Source organism: Nerophis ophidion, linkage group LG03, assembly GCF_033978795.1.
Source record: "Nerophis ophidion isolate RoL-2023_Sa linkage group LG03, RoL_Noph_v1.0, whole genome shotgun sequence".
Lineage (NCBI taxonomy): Eukaryota > Metazoa > Chordata > Actinopteri > Syngnathiformes > Syngnathidae > Nerophis > Nerophis ophidion.
The window spans coordinates 88231143-88249399 of NC_084613.1; the positions used below are offsets into that span (position 1 = coordinate 88231143).

Below are 18257 nucleotides of genomic sequence, written 5' to 3' on the forward strand. Positions count from 1 at the left end.
AGACATGCACCTGGGGATAGGCCCCTCCCACCTCCAAAGACATGCACCTGGGGATAGGCCTCTCCCACCTCCAAAGACATGCACCTGGGGATAGGCCCCTCCCACCTCCAAAGAGATGCACCTGGGGATAGTCCCCTCCCACCTCCAAAGACATGCACCTGGGGATAGGCCCCTCCCACCTCCAAAAACATGCACCTGGGGATAGGCCCCTCCCACCTCCAAAGACATGCACCTGGGGATAGGCCTCTCCCACCTCCAAAGACATGCACCTGGGGATAGTCCCCTCCCACCTCCAAAGACATGCACCTGGGGATAGGCCCCTCCCACTTCCAAAGACATGCACCTGGGGATAGGCCCCTCCCACCTCCAAAGACATGCACCTGGGGATAGTCCCCTCCCACCTCCAAAGACATGCACCTGGGGATAGTCCCCTCCCACCTCCAAAGACATGCACCTGGGGATAGGCCCCTCCCACCTCCAAAGACATGCACCTGGGGATAGGCCCCTCCTACCTCCAAAGAGATGCACCTGGGGATAGTCCCCTCCCACCTCCAAAGACTTGCACCTGGGGATAGGCCCCTCCCACCTCCAAAGACATGCACCTGGGGATAGTCCCCTCCCACTTCCAAAGACATGCACCTGGGGATAGGCCCCTCCCACCTCCAAAGACATGCACCTGGGGATAGTCCCCTCCCACTTCCAAAGACATGCACCTAGGGATAGGCCCCTCCTACCTCCAAAGACATGCACCTGGGGATAGGCCCCTCCCACCTCCAAAGACATGCACCTGGGGATAGGCCCCTCCTACCTCCAAAGACATGCACCTGGGGATAGGCCCCTCCCACCTCCAAAGACATGCACCTGGGGATAGGCCCCTCCCACCTCCAAAGACATGCACCTGGGGATAGGCCCCTCCCACCTCCAAAGACATGCACCTGGGGATAGGCCCCTCCCACCTCCAAAGACATGCACCTGGGGATAGGCCCCTCCCACCTCCAAAGACATGCACCTGGGGATAGGTTGATTGGCAACACTAAATGGTCCCTAGTGTGTGAATGTTGTCTATCTATCTGTGTCGGCCCTGCGATGAGGTGGCGACTTGTCCAGTGTGCACCCCGCCTTCCGTCCGATTGTAGCTGAGATAGGCACCAGCGCCCCTTGAAACCCTGAAAGGGATAAGCGGTAGGAAAATGGATGGATGGAGGATTCAATTTAGCTCAATGAGGAGAGCGGCCTGAGCTGTACTCTTGCACAATGTCCTGGGCAGGAGGTTAAAGTGCAGCCGGCAGTGGAGGCTCCTCTATGGAGGTCTTGGGGCACTAGGAGGTTAACCCCTTTACTACTGTTACCCCAGGTGGTCCTTGGCAAAGGCCTAGTACCTGACTGCCCTCTTGCCAGGGATACGGTAAAGACCTCAACGGCGGAGCAGGCGGAAGACGGTAGATATACAGTGGGGCAAAAAGTATTTAGTCAGCCAGCGATTGTGCAAGTTCTCCCACTTCAAATGATGACAGAGGTGTGTCATTTTCATCATAGGTACACTTCAACTGGGAGAGACACGGACTTTCAACTCCCTCCACAGATCTTCTATGGGGTTGAGGTCTGGAGACTGGCTAGGCCACTCCAGGACTTTCACATTCTTCTTACGGAGCCACTCCTTCGTTGCCCGGGCGGTGTGTTTGGGATCATTGTCATGCTGGAAGACCCAGCCACGTTTCATCTTCAAAGCTCTCACTGATGGAAGGAGGTTTGGGCTCCAAATCTCAGGATACATGGCCCCATTCAGTCTTTCCTTAAAGAGGAACATTATCACAATTTCAAAAGGGTTAAAAACAATAAAAATCAGTTCCCAGTGGTTTGGTTTATTTTTCGAAGTTTTTTTCAAAATTTTACACCTCCCGGAATATCCCTAAAAAAAGCGTTAAAGTTTGTGATTTTCGCTATTTGCGATGCGACCGTCCCTTGGCGCCATCTTGGAAGTATGGTAACTGTCAGAATTATTGTATATAAGATATCACACAAAAAAGTCTTTGATCCGATCAAGCAAAAGGTGGACGGCTTGTAAACCTCCACTGTGTGCAACGGAATGTGCCGTTGAGGTGTCGGTTTCTTTGATCTATTGAACTTCCACGGGATAGAACAAAAATCTACGGGCAGAGCAGAGGCAAACCTGACACCGCTCCAAGCACCTTCTTGTTTGAATTTATGAGCCAGTGCAGCAGCTGTTTATGACCCCCTCCCCTTAGAAGCAGCTGGAAGTATGTAATCAGGAAATGCCCAAATAAATGGGGAGGCGTGGAGCTTGTTCCTCAGAGCGTTGGGGTGACACTAATGGAAGGTGCAGGTCCACACGCGTTCTCCTCATGAGCTAAATTTGATTTCTTGCTTCTTGTCCTGTTTAATAGATAGTTCGGTGTTTGAAGCTGACACTAACTTTTCCTGTTATCAGGCTAACCTGAGCATACAACAAACTTGTAAATTATCATCCGTATATTCTCTCCTTCCTGTCGGTTATTTTTTCTTAACAATGATCTGGCCGCAGCCAGTGTCATCTCACAAGACCATTTCACTTGAAAAAAATCACGGATTATTACACTTGGCACCATCTTGGAAGTATGGTAACTGTCAGAATTATTGTATATAAGTTATCACACAACTTGTTTGCTATGAGTTCAGGTTGCCCTTCGTGGAGACAAAAAAAGTCTTTGATCCGATCAAGCAAAAGGTGGACGGCTTGTAAACCTCCACTGTGTGCAACGGAATGTGCCGTTGAGGTGTCGGTTTCTTTGATCTATTGAACTTCCACGGGATAGAACAAAAATCTACGAGCAGAGCAGAGGCAAACCTGACACCGCTCCAAGCACCTTCTTGTTTGAACTTATGACCCAGTGCAGCAGCTGTTTATGACCCCCTCCCCTTAGAAGCAGCTGGAAGTATGTAATCAGGAAATGCCCAAATAAATGAGGAGGCGTGGAGCTTGTTCCTCAGAGCGGTGGGGTGACACTAATGGAAGGTGCAGGTCCACACGCATTCTCCTCATGAGCTAAATTTGATTTCTTGCTTCTTGTCCTGTTTAATAGATAGTTCGGTGTTTGAAGCTGACACTAACTTTTGCTGTTATCAGGCTAACCTGAGCATACAACAAACTTGTAGATTATCATCCGTATATTCTCTCCTTCCTGTCGGTTATTTTTTCTTAACAATGATCTGGCCGCAGCCAGTGTCATCTCACAAGACCATTTCACTTGAAAAAAATCACGGATTATTACACTTGGCGCCATCTTGGAAGTATGGTAACTGTCAGAATTATTGTATATAAGTTATCACACAACTTGTTTGCTATGAGTTCAGGTTGCCCTTCGTGGAGACAAAAAAAGTCTGTGATCCGATCAAGCAAAAGGTGGACGGCTTGTAAACCTCCAGTGTGTGCAACGGAATGTGCCGTTGAGGTGTCGGTTTCTTTGATCTATTGAACTTCCACGGGTTTGAACAAAAATCTACGGGCAGAGCAGAGGCAAACCTGACACCGCTCCAAGCACCTTCTTGTTTGAACTTATGAGCCACTGCAGCAGCTGTTTATGACCCCCTCCCCTTAGAAGCAGCTGGAAGTATGTAATCAGGAAATGCCCAAATAAATGAGGAGGCGTGGAGCTTGTTCCTCAGAGCGGTGGGGTGACACTGACGGAGGGTGCAGATCCACACCTGCTGTCCTCATGAGCTAAATTTGATTCCTTGCTTCATGTCTTGTTTGATAGATAGTTCGGTGTTTGAACCTGACACTAACTTTTCCTTTTATCATGCTAATGTGAGCATATAACAAACTTATAAATAATCATCCATAAATTTTCGCGTTCCTGTCGGTCGTTTTTTCTTAACAATGATCTGGCCACAGCCAGTGACATCTCACGAGACCCTCGGGTGCCGTGAACGTCAATCCAGTGAAGACTGTGTGTAAAAAAAAATAAAAAAATCTCGGGATTGTTCACGTTTAATTCAGAGGTACTGAAATGATTTCATCCGGCTGTCACACGGCTAATTTCCCTGGTGGGAAGGCGGCGTTGTCATCCTCGTCCTCCCACAGCAGCTCTCGTCCTCATCATGTCAGCGTCGCTAAGAAGACAAGAACACGTTTTGTTTCCCCGTCTCCTGTGAGGCGCGCACAGACTGCACGGGCCAAGGGCAGCTGTCAGTCATGGAGGCGGTCTGTCAACAAGTCGAAGACGAGAGCGCAGCTGCTGAAAAGATTGCGGTTCGGGCCGCAGTTAAACATTATTTCAGTCCTCTTTTCATTCATGGAGTAATCTGATTAAAAACACTTTATACCACAAGAGTGGCATAAAGGCCTGGGGCCACGTCATTTTATATGGCCCTCGAAAACACCAGGAAAAAATATCAGTACTGCATGATATTGCATACCTCCTAAAAGTTGTAACAGTATCCAATATTTCAACAAATATTACAGTATCATACAAAAGGCCAAAAGCAGTGAAGTTGTCACGTTGCCTAAATGCTAAATAAAAAGAGAATACAATGATTTGCAAATCCCTTTCAACTTCTATTCAATTGAATAGACTCCAAAGACAAGATATTTCATGTCCACACTGGAAAACGTCGCCAACACATAATGTATGGCAGCGCACACACACCGAGTACTTACAAGCAGACACAGTGTGGAGACAGAAAAGGGAGAACGGACACATTTTGGTGTAAAAAGTCCAGATAAAGGTGAAGTTGTAACACTGAAACGCCCTCAGGAAGAGCTGCTGGAAGACATCCATCCGCAGTCTGCCGTGATTTAGCTACTTCTAAATATCACTAATCCTTGTCTTCATGGCGACAAAGGAAGTTTCTTACAAGTATCATTATCACTGGAGGACGAGGAATATCTAAACATGCTTCACCACACACCGTAGGATGATACAATTGCTCACTAGTGTCACAATGTAAACGAACGCCATGGGTGGATCAAAACCGGACATCCACTGTAATGATACCAAGTACTGGAGTCGATACTACTATGATTACATCGATATGTTTTTTTTGTTTTTAAAAATATTTATATTTTGTTTATAAAGTCAGTAAATATGTCCCTGGACGCATGAGGACTTTGAATATGACCAATGTATGATCCTGTAGCTACTTGGTATCGGATCGATACCAACATGTGTGGTATCATCCAAAACTAAAGTCAAGTATCAAAGAAGAGAAGAATAAGTGATTATTACATTTGAACAGAAGTGTAGATAGAACATGTTAAAACAGAAAATAAGCAGTAAATGAACAAGTAGAATAATAATCTATTTTGTTTTACAGTTTGTCCCTCATAATGTGTATAAAATAATAGGTGTATAAATGACACAATATGTTACTAATTAGGAGTCTTTGTTTGTTTACTTCCTACTAAAAGACAAGTTGTCTAGTATGTTCAACATTAAATGACAATAATAAACATATGTTTCATGTACACCAACATTTTTTGTTCAAATAAAGCAAATAATGACTTTTTTTTGTGGTCCCCTTTATTCAGAAAAGTATCAAAATAGATTTTGGTACCGGTACCACAATATTTGTATGGGGACAACCCTAATTTGCAGTGGTTCCAAAGCGATACCTTCATCGTCTTCGACCATATGAGTTTTTGAAAGCAAATAACCCCAAATATTATCCTGTTAAGATTTATTCTGTCTATATTTCCACATTCCCAGCAAACATGTGTAGATTTGAACTAACATTCCTCTTGGTAACATCACACCACTTTAGTCATGCTCACCCTTTAGAGCACAGCTGTAACTTCCTGCCACTAAACCTGCAGAACATAGTTCTCAGGTTTCTTTGTTTACATTTTCACACTTTGCACTATTTTCTTACAATTTAATAAAACATTTTTTACATATTCCTTATTTTTGTACCTTAATTTTAAGAGCTTATCGTTAAGTGTTCAATGTGATTTTACTTTTTTTGTTTACATTGTTGACATTTCCTTTCTGCCTTGATAGCTGCGGGGATTATAATCAAAGGAAATTTACATTTGAAATAAATATATTTTTTTTTATCAAGCTCCTTATTTTTCATGCGTCATAAAAATATGAATAATCATCAATGTCGACCGATATAATAAAAATAATGTTTAAATAATTACTGCACAGCACAAAATCCTTTCCATAGTTAAATAAGACTAAAAGGGCAAAATAATGTTACACAGACGTTATTTCCTGGCTCGAAACCTGCAGAAAATAGTTCTTCTCAGGTTTCTTTATGTTTACATTATGCACTATTTTCTTGCACTTTATTAAAAAAAAATGTTTTACATAGTCCTTATTTTTGTACCTTAATTTTAAGAGCTTATTGTTAAGTGTTCAATGTGATTTTACAATTTTGTTTACATTGTTGACATTTCTTTTCTGCCTTGAAAGCTGCAGGGATTATAATCAGAGGAAATTTACATTTGAAATCAAATATATATTTTTATCAAGCACCTTGTTTTTCATACGTCATAAAAATATGAATAATTATCCATTTCGGTCGATACACAGTAATAAAAATAATGTTTAATAAATAATGTTTAATAAAAATAACTGTAATAATAATAATGTTTAAATAATTACTGCACAGCACAAAATCCTTTCCATAGTTAAATAAGACTAAAAGGGCAAAATAATGTTACACAGACGTTATTTCCTGGCTTTAAACCAGCAGAAAATAGTTCTTCTCAGGTTTCTCTTTGTTTACATTTTTACATTTTGCACTATTTTCTTACACTTTATTTGAGCTTTTCTTACATATTCCTTATTGTTTTACCGTCATTTTAAGATCTTATTAAGTGTTCAATGTGATTTAACAATATTTTTGACATTGTTTGAATGTTTTTCATGCTTGTGTTGACATTTCCTTTCCTTTCTGCCTTAATAGCTGAGGAGACTATAATCAGAGGAAGTTACATTTTAAATGTCTTTTTTTATCGAGCTCCTTATTTTCCGTAGGTCATAAAAATATCCATAATTATCCATTTTGCCGATATTATAATAATAATAATGTTTAAATAATTACTGCATAGCTCAAAATCCTTTTCATAGTTAAATAAGACTAAAAGGGCAAAATAATGTTACACAGACGTTATTTCCTGGCTCGAAACCTGCAGAAAATAGTTATTCTCAGGTTTCTTTATGTTTACATTTTGCACTATTTTCTTGCACTTTATTAAAAAACATTTTTTTACATATTCCTTATTTTTGTACCTTAATTTTAAGAGCTTATTGTTAAGTGTTCAATGTGATTTTACAATTTTGTTTACATTGTTGACATTTCTTTTCTGCCTTGATAGCTGCGGGGATTATAATCAGAGAAAATTTACATTTGAAATCAAATATATATTTTTATCAAGCACCTTGTTTTTCATACGTCATAAAAATATGAATAATTATCCATGTTGGTCGATACACAGTTATAAAAATAATGTTTATAAATAATGTTTAATAAAAATAACTGTAATAATAATAATGCTTAAATAATTACTGCACAGCACAAAATCCTTTTCATAGTTAAATAAGACTAAAAGGGCAAAATAATGTTACACAGACGTTATTTCCTGGCTTGAAACCTGCAGAAAATAGTTCTTCTCAGGTTTCTCTTTGTTTACATTTTTATATTTTGTACTATTTTCTTACACTTTATTTTAGCTTTTCTTACATATTCCTTATTGCTGTACCTTCATTTTAAGATCTTATTAAGTGTTCAATGGGATTTAACAATTGTGTTGACATTGTTTGAGTGTTTTTCATGCTTGTGTTGACATTTCCTTTCCTTTCTGCCTTAATAGCTGAGGAGACTATAATCAGAGGAAGTTACATTTTAAATGTCTTTTTATAGCAAGCTCCTTATTTTCTGTAGGTCATAAAAATATCAATAATTATCCATTTTGCCGATATTATAATAATAATAATGTTTAAATAATTACTGCATAGCTCAAAATAATTTTCATAGTTAAATAAGACTAAAAGGGCAAAATAATGTTACACAGACGTTATTTCCTGGCTCGAAACCTGCAGAAAATAGTTCTTCTCAGGTTTCTTTATGTTTACATTTTGCACTATTTTCTTACACTTTATTAAAACTTTTTTTTTTTTATATATTCCTTATTTTTTTACCTTAATTTTAAGAGCTTATTGTTAAGTGTTCAATGTGATTTTACAATTTTGTTTACATTGTTGACATTTCTTTTCTACCTTGATAGCTGCGGGGATTATAATCAGAGGAAATTTACATTTGAAATCAAATATATATTTTTATCAAGCACCTTGTTTTTCATATGTCAAAAAAATATGAATAATTATCCATGTCGGTCGATATAATAAAAATAATGTTTAAATAATTACTGCACAGCACAAAATCCTTTTCATAGTTAAATAAGAATAAAAGGGCAAAATAATGTTACACAGACGTTATTTCCTGGCTTGAAACCTGCAGAAAATAGTTCTTCTCAGGTTTCTTTATGTTTACATTTTCTTACACTTATTTATTTATTTATTTTTAATTTTCCCTATTTTTGTACCTTCATTTTAAGATCTTATTATTAAGCGTTCAATGTGATTTTCCTTTTTTAGTTTAAATTGTTGACGTTTCCTTTCTGCCTTAATGGCTGAGGAGATTTTAACCAGAGGAAGTTACATTACAAATAACATATATTTTTCCCCATGCTCCTTATTTTCCATAACATTTTGGATATCAGTCGATATAAAACACGAATATCATGATACAGTTTTTAGTGATATTGTGCTACTGTATGAATATAAGTCATAGACTACTAGATGAGTGAAGGTGGGGAGCACAGATGGGTGGAGTGTGTAGAAGGTGGGCACCATCTGGACACCAAACAAGGAGCCAGGAAGGGTCTTGTGTGTTGAAGTGATGAGCAGATGGAAACCTAACCTGCCTGGCAGGAAGTGGCGCCGTACGCCAGGTGTAGTGACCCCACCCTCAGCACCGCTCCCTCTCCATCTGCTATTGATCACTCCTGCTGATGATGCTGAGGATGAAGATTAGAGGCGGAGGTCACCATCACACCCTGGGGGTCACGTAATCCCAGCGAGAGCCATCCGGGTCACCACCTAAGACACGCTTACTGGGTCTCTGATGACCTGCATGCACTTCCAGTGGGTCTCTGATGACCTGCATGCACTTCCACACTTGGTGTCTCTTAGTGGATCTGTGATGACCTGCATGCACTTCCACACTTGGTGTCTCTTAGTGGGTCTCTGATGACCTGCATGCACTTCCACACTTGGTGTCTCTTAGTGGGTCTCTGATGACCTGCATGCACTTCCACACTTGGTGTCTCTTAGTGGGTCTCTGATGACCTGCATGCACTTCCACACTTGGTGTCTCTTAGTGGGTCTCTGATGACCTGCATGCACTTCCACACTTGGTGTCTCTTAGTGGGTCTCTGATGACCTGCATGCACTTCCACACTTGGTGTCTCTTACTGGGTCTCTGATGACCTGCATGCACTTCCACACTTGGTGTCTCTTAGTGGGTCTCTGATGACCTGCATGCACTTCCACACTTGGTGTCTCTTAGTGGGTCTCTGATGACCTGCATGCACTTCCACACTTGGTGTCTCTTAGTGGGTCTCTGATGACCTGCATGCACTTCCACACTTGGTGTCTCTTAGTGGGTCTCTGATGACCTGCATGCACTTCCACACTTGGTGTCTGGGAACTTGCTGTAGTACCAGGAAGGAGTAAAATATGTTGTTTGCTGCCACCTGCTGGTACAATCTTATCTTCACTTTGTCAATCAAACTGTAATGTGCTGTATATTGTGTGTGTGTATATATATATATATATATATATATATATATATATATATATATATATATATATATATATATATATATACATATATATATGTATATATATATATATATATATATTACAAACCCCGTTTCCATATGAGTTGGGAAATTGTGTTAGATGTAAATATAAACAGAATACAATGATTTGCAAATCCTTTTCAAGCCATATTCAGTTGAATATGCTACAAAGACAACATATTTCATGTTCAAACTCATAAACTTAATTTTTTTTTACAAATAATAATTAACTTAGAATTTCCTGGCTGCAACACGTGCCAAAGTAGTTGGGAAAGGGCATGTTCACCAACTGTGTTACATCACCTTTTCTTTTAACAACACTCAATAAACGTTTGGGAACTGAGGAAACTAATTGTTGAAGCTGTGAAAGTGGAATTCTTTCCCATTCTTGTTTTATGTCGAGCTTCAGTCCTTCAACAGTCCGGGGTCTCTGCTGACCCTCGCCCCATCCTTGTTTGTGAAAGACTGAGCATTTTTTGGGAAGCTGTTTTTATAGCCAATCATGGCACCCACCTGTTCCCAATTAGCCTGCTCACCTGTGGGATGTTCCAAATAAGTGTTTGATGAGCATTCCTCAACTTTATCAGTATTTATTGCCACCTTTCCCAACTTCTTTGTCACGTGTTGCTGGCATCAAATTCTAAAGTTAATGATTATTTGCAAGCAAAAAAATGTTTATGAGTTTGAACATGAAATATGTTGTCTTTGTAGCATATTCAACTGAATATGGCTTGAAAAGGATTTGCAAATCATTGTATTCTGTTTATATTTACATCTAACACCATTTCCCTACTCATATGGAAACAGGGTTTGTAAAATAAATGAAGCAGCATGTCACTAGGGAGGGCTACTGGAATCCGGTATTTTTTTAAAAAATTTTCCCAACTCATATGGAAACGGGGTTTGTAAAAGCAATTTGAGTCACTAGAGAAAAGCGCTATATAAATATAATTCACTTCAATTCTGCACGAGGCATCAATTTAAAATGTAGTGCATCTGTAAGATAGTTTGAAAATATCAATCCGGAAGACTCTCAGACAGGAACAGGACCAGAATGTGTACGTGGGATCTGAGCTGAGGATGTCGTTGTAGCTTGTGCAGCCCTTTGAGACACTCGTGATTTAGGTCTATCTAAGTAAAGGTTGATTGATTGATTGATTGATTGATTGATTTATTGATTGATTATAATGTTTGCAGGACTCAACTGCTAGCGTACAAGTTTAGAGTTAGTCAATTAGGTGCGATGAAAACCTCAAACTGTATCAGACTAAGCCAGAGTTTCTTAACCTTGTTGGAGGTACCAAACCTCTCCACTTTCATACAGACCAGGCCTGGGCAATTATTTTGACTCGGGGGGGGGCAAATTTATAGAAAAAAATGTGTCTGTGGGCCTGTGTATCTATTTTTGGGGAAACTAATATAAAACCTCACAATAATGTCTGATTGAATGCTAAAAATGTTATGACAGACCGCCTTAAAAGCGGAATGGGATTTTAATATTTTCTATGAAAGATAAAACCCTGAATATCGGCAACATATGAACGTCTCACCCTCTCTCCATCCACATATTTTACAATCAAGCCAAACGCAACAGTGAAATATGGACGCGAAGGGTAAAAAAAACCGTCTACAATCTGATATATCTGAAAAATCACTAAACTTTAGAATTTTTATGTAAAAATCTCCTTCTGCAGCTTTCCCTTTGCCCACATTTCAGGCTCTGGAAACATTCTGTGGAAACGCTCCCCACCCACGCTGCTTGGTGCCTCGTCTGAGCTGCTGTGACGTAGATTATCATAGTCACTAGTAGGGTTGTACGGCATACGGCTATCCGTGCTAGTAATGAATCATATTAGATGCCCTACCGCCTCTGAAAAGTACCGGTCCGCCACACCCTAAGATCTTTTGTTAAAATAAAGCCAATAATGCATTTTTTTCGGGTCCCCTTTATTTAGAAAAGTATTGAAAAGTATCGAAATAATGTTGGCAGAGGGACAACACTAGTCACTAAAATATCATGCAAAGTTGCAGATTTCAACCCTTGAAAGACTTCGTATAGTTGAAGACTTGTGGTCATTAGAAAAGATGAGTGCACATCATAATGGCAGCGACACTTTCCATCTTAAAGATCTGAAATCATTATTTGGGGATTTCCAGCGAGCCAGATTGAAAAGCTTAACGAGCCGCATGTGGCCTCCGGACCTTAACCTGCCCAGGTGTGATCCAGGTATTCTCTCAACCCTTCTTTAGTGAACAATAAAATGTGTGGGGTTTTTTTCAAATTTAAGATAAAGTTCTCTGTTTTTTTTTACTGGTGCACAAAATGAACCGTGCATGAACATCACTTTGTTCAAAGAACTAAACCAACACAGTGCATGAACATCACTTTGTTCAAAGAACTAAACCAACACAGTGCATGAACATCACTTTGTTCAAAGAACAAAACCAACACAGTGCATGAACATCACTTTGTTCAAAGAACAAAACCAACACAGTGCATGAACATCACTTTGTTCAAAGAACTAAACCAACACAGTGCATGAACATCACTTTGATCAAAGAACTAAACCAACACAGTGCATGAACATCACCGTGTTCAAAGAACAAAACCAACACAGTGCATGAACATCACTTCGTTCAAAGAACAAAACCAACACAGTGCATGAACATCACTTTGTTCAAAGAACTAAACCAACACAGTGCATGAACATCACTTTGTTCAAAGAACTAAACCAACACAGTGCATGAACATCACTTTGTTCAAAGAACTAAACCAACACAGTGCATGAACATCACTTTGATCAAAGAACTAAACCAACACAGTGCATGAACATCATTTTGTTCAAAGAACAAAACCAACACAGTGCATGAACATCACTTTGTTCAAAGAACTAAACCAACACAGTGCATGAACATCACTTTGTTCAAAGAACAAAACCAACACAGTGCATGAACATCACTTTGTTCAAAGAACAAAACCAACACAGTGCATGAACATCACCGTGTTCAAAGAACAAAACCAACACAGTGCATGAACATCACCGTGTTCAAAGAACAAAACCAACACAGTGCATGAACATCACTTTGTTCAAAGAACAAAACCAACACAGTGCATGAACATCACTTTGTTCAAAGAACTAAACCAACACAGTGCATGAACATCACTTTGTTCAAAGAACTAAACCAACACAGTGCATGAACATCACTTTGTTCAAAGAACTAAACCAACACAGTGCATGAACATCACTTTGTTCAAAGAACTAAACCAACACAGTGCATGAACATCACTTTGTTCAAAGAACTAAACCAACACAGTGCATGAACATCACTTTGATCAAAGAACTAAACCAACACAGTGCATGAACATCATTTTGTTCAAAGAACAAAACCAACACAGTGCATGAACATCACTTTGTTCAAAGAACTAAACCAACACAGTGCATGAACATCACTTTGTTCAAAGAACAAAACCAACACAGTGCATGAACATCACTTTGTTCAAAGAACAAAACCAACACAGTGCATGAACATCACCGTGTTCAAAGAACAAAACCAACACAGTGCATGAACATCACCGTGTTCAAAGAACAAAACCAACACAGTGCATGAACATCACTTTGTTCAAAGAACAAAACCAACACAGTGCATGAACATCACTTTGTTCAAAGAACTAAACCAACACAGTGCATGAACATCACTTTGTTCAAAGAACTAAACCAACACAGTGCATGAACATCACTTTGTTCAAAGAACTAAACCGACACAGTGCATGAACATCACTTTGTTCAAAGAACTAAACCAACACAGTGCATGAACATCACTTTGTTCAAAGAACTAAACCAACACAGTGCATGAACGTCACTTTGTTCAAAGAACAAAACCAACACAGTGCATGAACATCACCGTGTTCAAAGAACTAAACCAACACAGTGCATGAACGTCACTTTGTTCAAAGAACTAAACCAACACAGTGCATGAACATCACTTTGTTCAAAGAACAAAACCAACACAGTGCATGAACATCACTTTGTTCAAAGAACAAAACCAACACAGTGCATGAACATCACTTTGTTCAAAGAACTAAACCAACACAGTGCATGAACATCACTTTGTTCAAAGAACTAAACCAACACAGTGCATGAACATCACTTTGTTCAAAGAACTAAACCGACACAGTGCATGAACATCACTTTGTTCAAAGAACTAAACCAACACAGTGCATGAACATCACTTTGTTCAAAGAACTAAACCAACACAGTGCATGAACGTCACTTTGTTCAAAGAACAAAACCAACACAGTGCATGAACATCACCGTGTTCAAAGAACTAAACCAACACAGTGCATGAACGTCACTTTGTTCAAAGAACTAAACCAACACAGTGCATGAACATCACTTTGTTCAAAGAACTAAACCAACACAGTGCATGAACTCACAACAAATGTCACAACTGCAAATCAGATGGAAAATTAGGGGGAACATTTTTTGGGGGTGTCCATAATACGCCGATAGGGAAAAGTTTGTATTTACACGATGAGTCAGGCGTGTCTTGACCTCCGCGATGGAGGCTCTGCCAAACCTTTGAGGCCGACTGACTGAACCCCTAAAGTTCCATCGAACCCAGGTTAAGAACCACTGGACCAAGCCTTGAACAAGACGTGTTATCATGTATTTGTATTTGTATCCCTGCAGATTTCTAGTCATTGTCATCCAAAGCGTTGCCAATTTTGCTTCCCAGTTTTGTCTTTCTTGACTTTTACAACGTTGGCTTCCTGTCGCACTCGTTTAGTCTCAACCAGCGAAAGAGAACATTTTTACATCAGCAGAGGGAGTCGTAACTTCTGTCCCGAACACATGGCTTGAGCACACACACACACACACACACACACACACACACACACACACACACACACTGCCGACATGGATGTGGTTTATTTCCACTTGTGAGTCAGGCATGTTTGTGCGGGGCCGCAGCCTGAGGGCCCCACCCAGTGTCCTCCTATCTGCTTACACACTTTTATGTATTTCTGACCTTCTGGGGACCTCAAAAAAAATGTCTCCCTCTTTAGGACCAGCCTTTCTAGATATGTAAAGATTTGTATTTACAACATTACATTGACATTAACCTTTCAACATTATTTACAACATCTTTTTTGTAAGGGGCGCTGGAAGCCGGCAGACCCGTCAGCGATCCTGTTCTGTCTCCCTGTAATGTTTGTCTGATCTTGAATGGGATTGTGCTGAAAATTGTAATTTTCCTGACGGAATAAATAAAGTACTATCTAATCTAATCTCTAATCTCTAATTAATAATATACACATTCTATGCAAATATGAAAAAGGTAAGCTTTTAGTTGTTTTTTTGTTAGTTTTCCTTGTTTGTAATTGTGTGAATGTTACAAAATATTCACTTTTCTACACCAAAATTCATCTATTTATAATTCAACTTCTTCTCCAGATTTTGGCACGCTCTACCTTCAACATTTTTTACCCGATTCAAAGTGTTCCAACTTCAAACTGTTCAGCCTATACAGGAAACGCGGGCTTTCCCTTGGCAAATTCCCAGAATTCCCAGAATTCCAGGTTTTCCGGGACATTTTTCCCATTCAAAGTGAATTGGCCATTTTTCAAGCTTCCACCATTTCCACATTTTTCAACCCATTCAAAACATTCCACCTTCAACACATTCCACTCATCCTGCACATACACATGATTATTTTTCCAAGTTCGGAAAAATTCCAGGAATTGCCAGAAATCCCAGTTTTCCAAACCCTATTTTCACCCCTTTTTCTAGCAACTCCTCCTCCTCCTCCCACATTTTTCAACCTACTTCAACCGTTCCATCATCAAATCATTCCTCTTAATCAGGACAAAAAACTAAGTTTTTTTTTGACCTGGTAAACTTCCCAGTTTTCCTGAAATTCCAGGAATTCCGTAATACAATTTCTCAATTCAAAATGAAACCACCTCAACATTTCTTGACCGAGTTGAAAAATGTAAACACCAACCATTTCAACTTTTTCAGACCATTCAAGTTTTTTTTTTTACCATTTTCTAAAAAATTCCCGCTTTTCCAGAAATTACCGTATTTTTCGGACTATAAGTCACAGTCTTCTCCACAGTCCCCAAAAAATAAAAACTTTTTTTTTTTATTTTTTTTATAGTTTGGCCAAGTCTCACCCAAAAAAACGCGACTTATAGTCCCAAAAATATGTACTAAATTTTGAGGAAATTCCCATTGAAATCATTGGGACATTCTTCAAAGTTCCACAACTCCCACATTTTTCATCTTAATCAAACTGTTCCAACTTCAAAATATTCTACAATTCTAAAAAAAATTCCAGGATTTCAGTTCAACTTCAGCATTGGTGCACACGCAATTCCTTCAGGAATTGCCTCATCTATTGATTCTTCTTCTTCCAATTTCAAACTGTTCAGCCTATTCAGGAATCGCGGGCTTTCCCTCGACGAATTCCAAAAACTCCCAGAATTCCAGGTTTTCCCGGACATTTTTCCCATTCAAAGTGAATTGGCCTTTTTTCAAGCTTCCACCATTTCCACATTTTTCAACCCATTCAAAGCATTCCACCTTCAACATATTCCACTCATCCTGCATATTCAAATGATTATTTTTCCAAGTTTGGAAAAATTCCAGGAATTGCCAGAAATCCCAGTTTTCCAAACCCTATTTTCACCCCTTTTTCTAGCAACTCCTCCTCCTCCCACATTTTTCAACCTATTTCAACCCTTCAATCATCAAATTATTCCTCTTAATCAGGACAAACAACTAAGGGTTTTTTTTTACCTGGAAAACTTCCCGGTTTTCCCAAAATTCCAGGAATTCCGTAATACTATTTCTCGATTCAAAATGTTACTACCTCAACATTTCTTGACCGATTTGAAAAATGTAAACGCCAACTGGTAACTTTTTCAGACCATTCAAGTTTTTTTTTACCATTTTCTAAAAAATTACCGCTTTTCCCAGAATTACCGTATTTTTCGGACTATAAGTCACAGTCTTCTCCACGCGATTAATAGTCCGAAAAATACGTACTAAATTTTGAGGAAATTCCCATTGAAATCATTGGGACATTCTTCAAAGTTCCACAACCCCCACATTTTTCATCTGATTCAAACTGTTCCAACTTCAAAATATTCTACAATTCTAAAAAAAATTCCAGGATTTCAGTTCAACTTCAACATTGGTGTACACACAATTCCTTCTGGAATGGCCTCATCTATTTATTATTCTTCTTCCAATTTCAAACTGTTCAGCCTATTCGGGAATCGCGGGCTTTCCCTCGACGAATTCCAAAAACTCCCAGAATTCCAGGTTTTCCCGGACATTTTTCCCATTGAAAGTGAATTGGCCTTTTTTCAAGCTTCCACCATTTCCACATTTTTCAACCCATTCAAAGCATTCCACCTTCAACATATTCCACTCATCCTGCACATTCAAACTATTATTTTTCCAACTTCCAAAAGAATCCAGGAATTGCCCGAATTCCCAGTTTTCCAAACCCAATCTTCACTCTTTTTTCTGGCGACTACTCCTCCCACATTTTTCAACCCACTTCAACCGTTCCATCATTAAAACATTCCTCTTAATCAGGAGAAAAAACTAAGTTGTGTTTTGAACAGGAAAACTTTCCGGCTTTCCCGAAATTCCAGGAATTCCGTAATACCATTTCCCAATTAAAAATGTTACTACCTCAACATTTCTTGACCGATTTAACGCCAACCATTTCAACTTATTCAGACCATTCAAGTTTTTGTTTTTTTTACCATTTTCGAAAAAAAATCCCGCTTTTCCCGAAATTACTTAATTTGGAGGTAAGTCCCATTGAAATGAATGGAACATTCTTCAAAGTTCCACAACTCCCTCATTTTTCATCTGATTCAAACTGTTCCAACTTCAAAATATTCAACCTGTTCAGGATTTCAGTTCAACTTCAGCATTGGTGCACACACAATTCCTTCAGGAATTGCCTCATCTATTTTTTCTTCTTCTTCCGATTTCAAACTGTTCAGCCTATTCAGGAATCGCGGGCTTTCCCTCGACGAATTCCAAAAACTCCCAGAATTCCAGGTTTTCCCGGACATTTTTCCCATTGAAAGTGAATTGGCCATTTTTCAAGCTTCCACCATTCCCACATTTTTCAACCCATTCAAAGCATTCCACCTTCAACATATTCCACTCATCCTGCACATTCAAACTATTATTTTTCCAACTTCCAAAGGAATCCAGGAATTGCCAGAATTCCCATTTTTCCAAACCCAATCTTCACTCTTTTTTCTGGTGACTACTCCTCCCACATTTTTCAACCCACTTCAACCGTTCCATCATTAAAACATTCCTCTGAATCAGGAGAAAAAACTAAGTTGTTTTTT

At 39.3% G+C, this 18257-nt stretch overlaps 1 protein-coding gene across 3 annotated transcripts in view; it reads left to right on the forward strand.

The window, feature by feature from the left end:
• The window catches only part of LOC133550184 (SAM and SH3 domain-containing protein 1-like), a 68064-nt gene that overhangs the window by 14108 nt on the left and 35699 nt on the right, over positions 1-18257 (forward strand). The window lies entirely within an intron of this gene.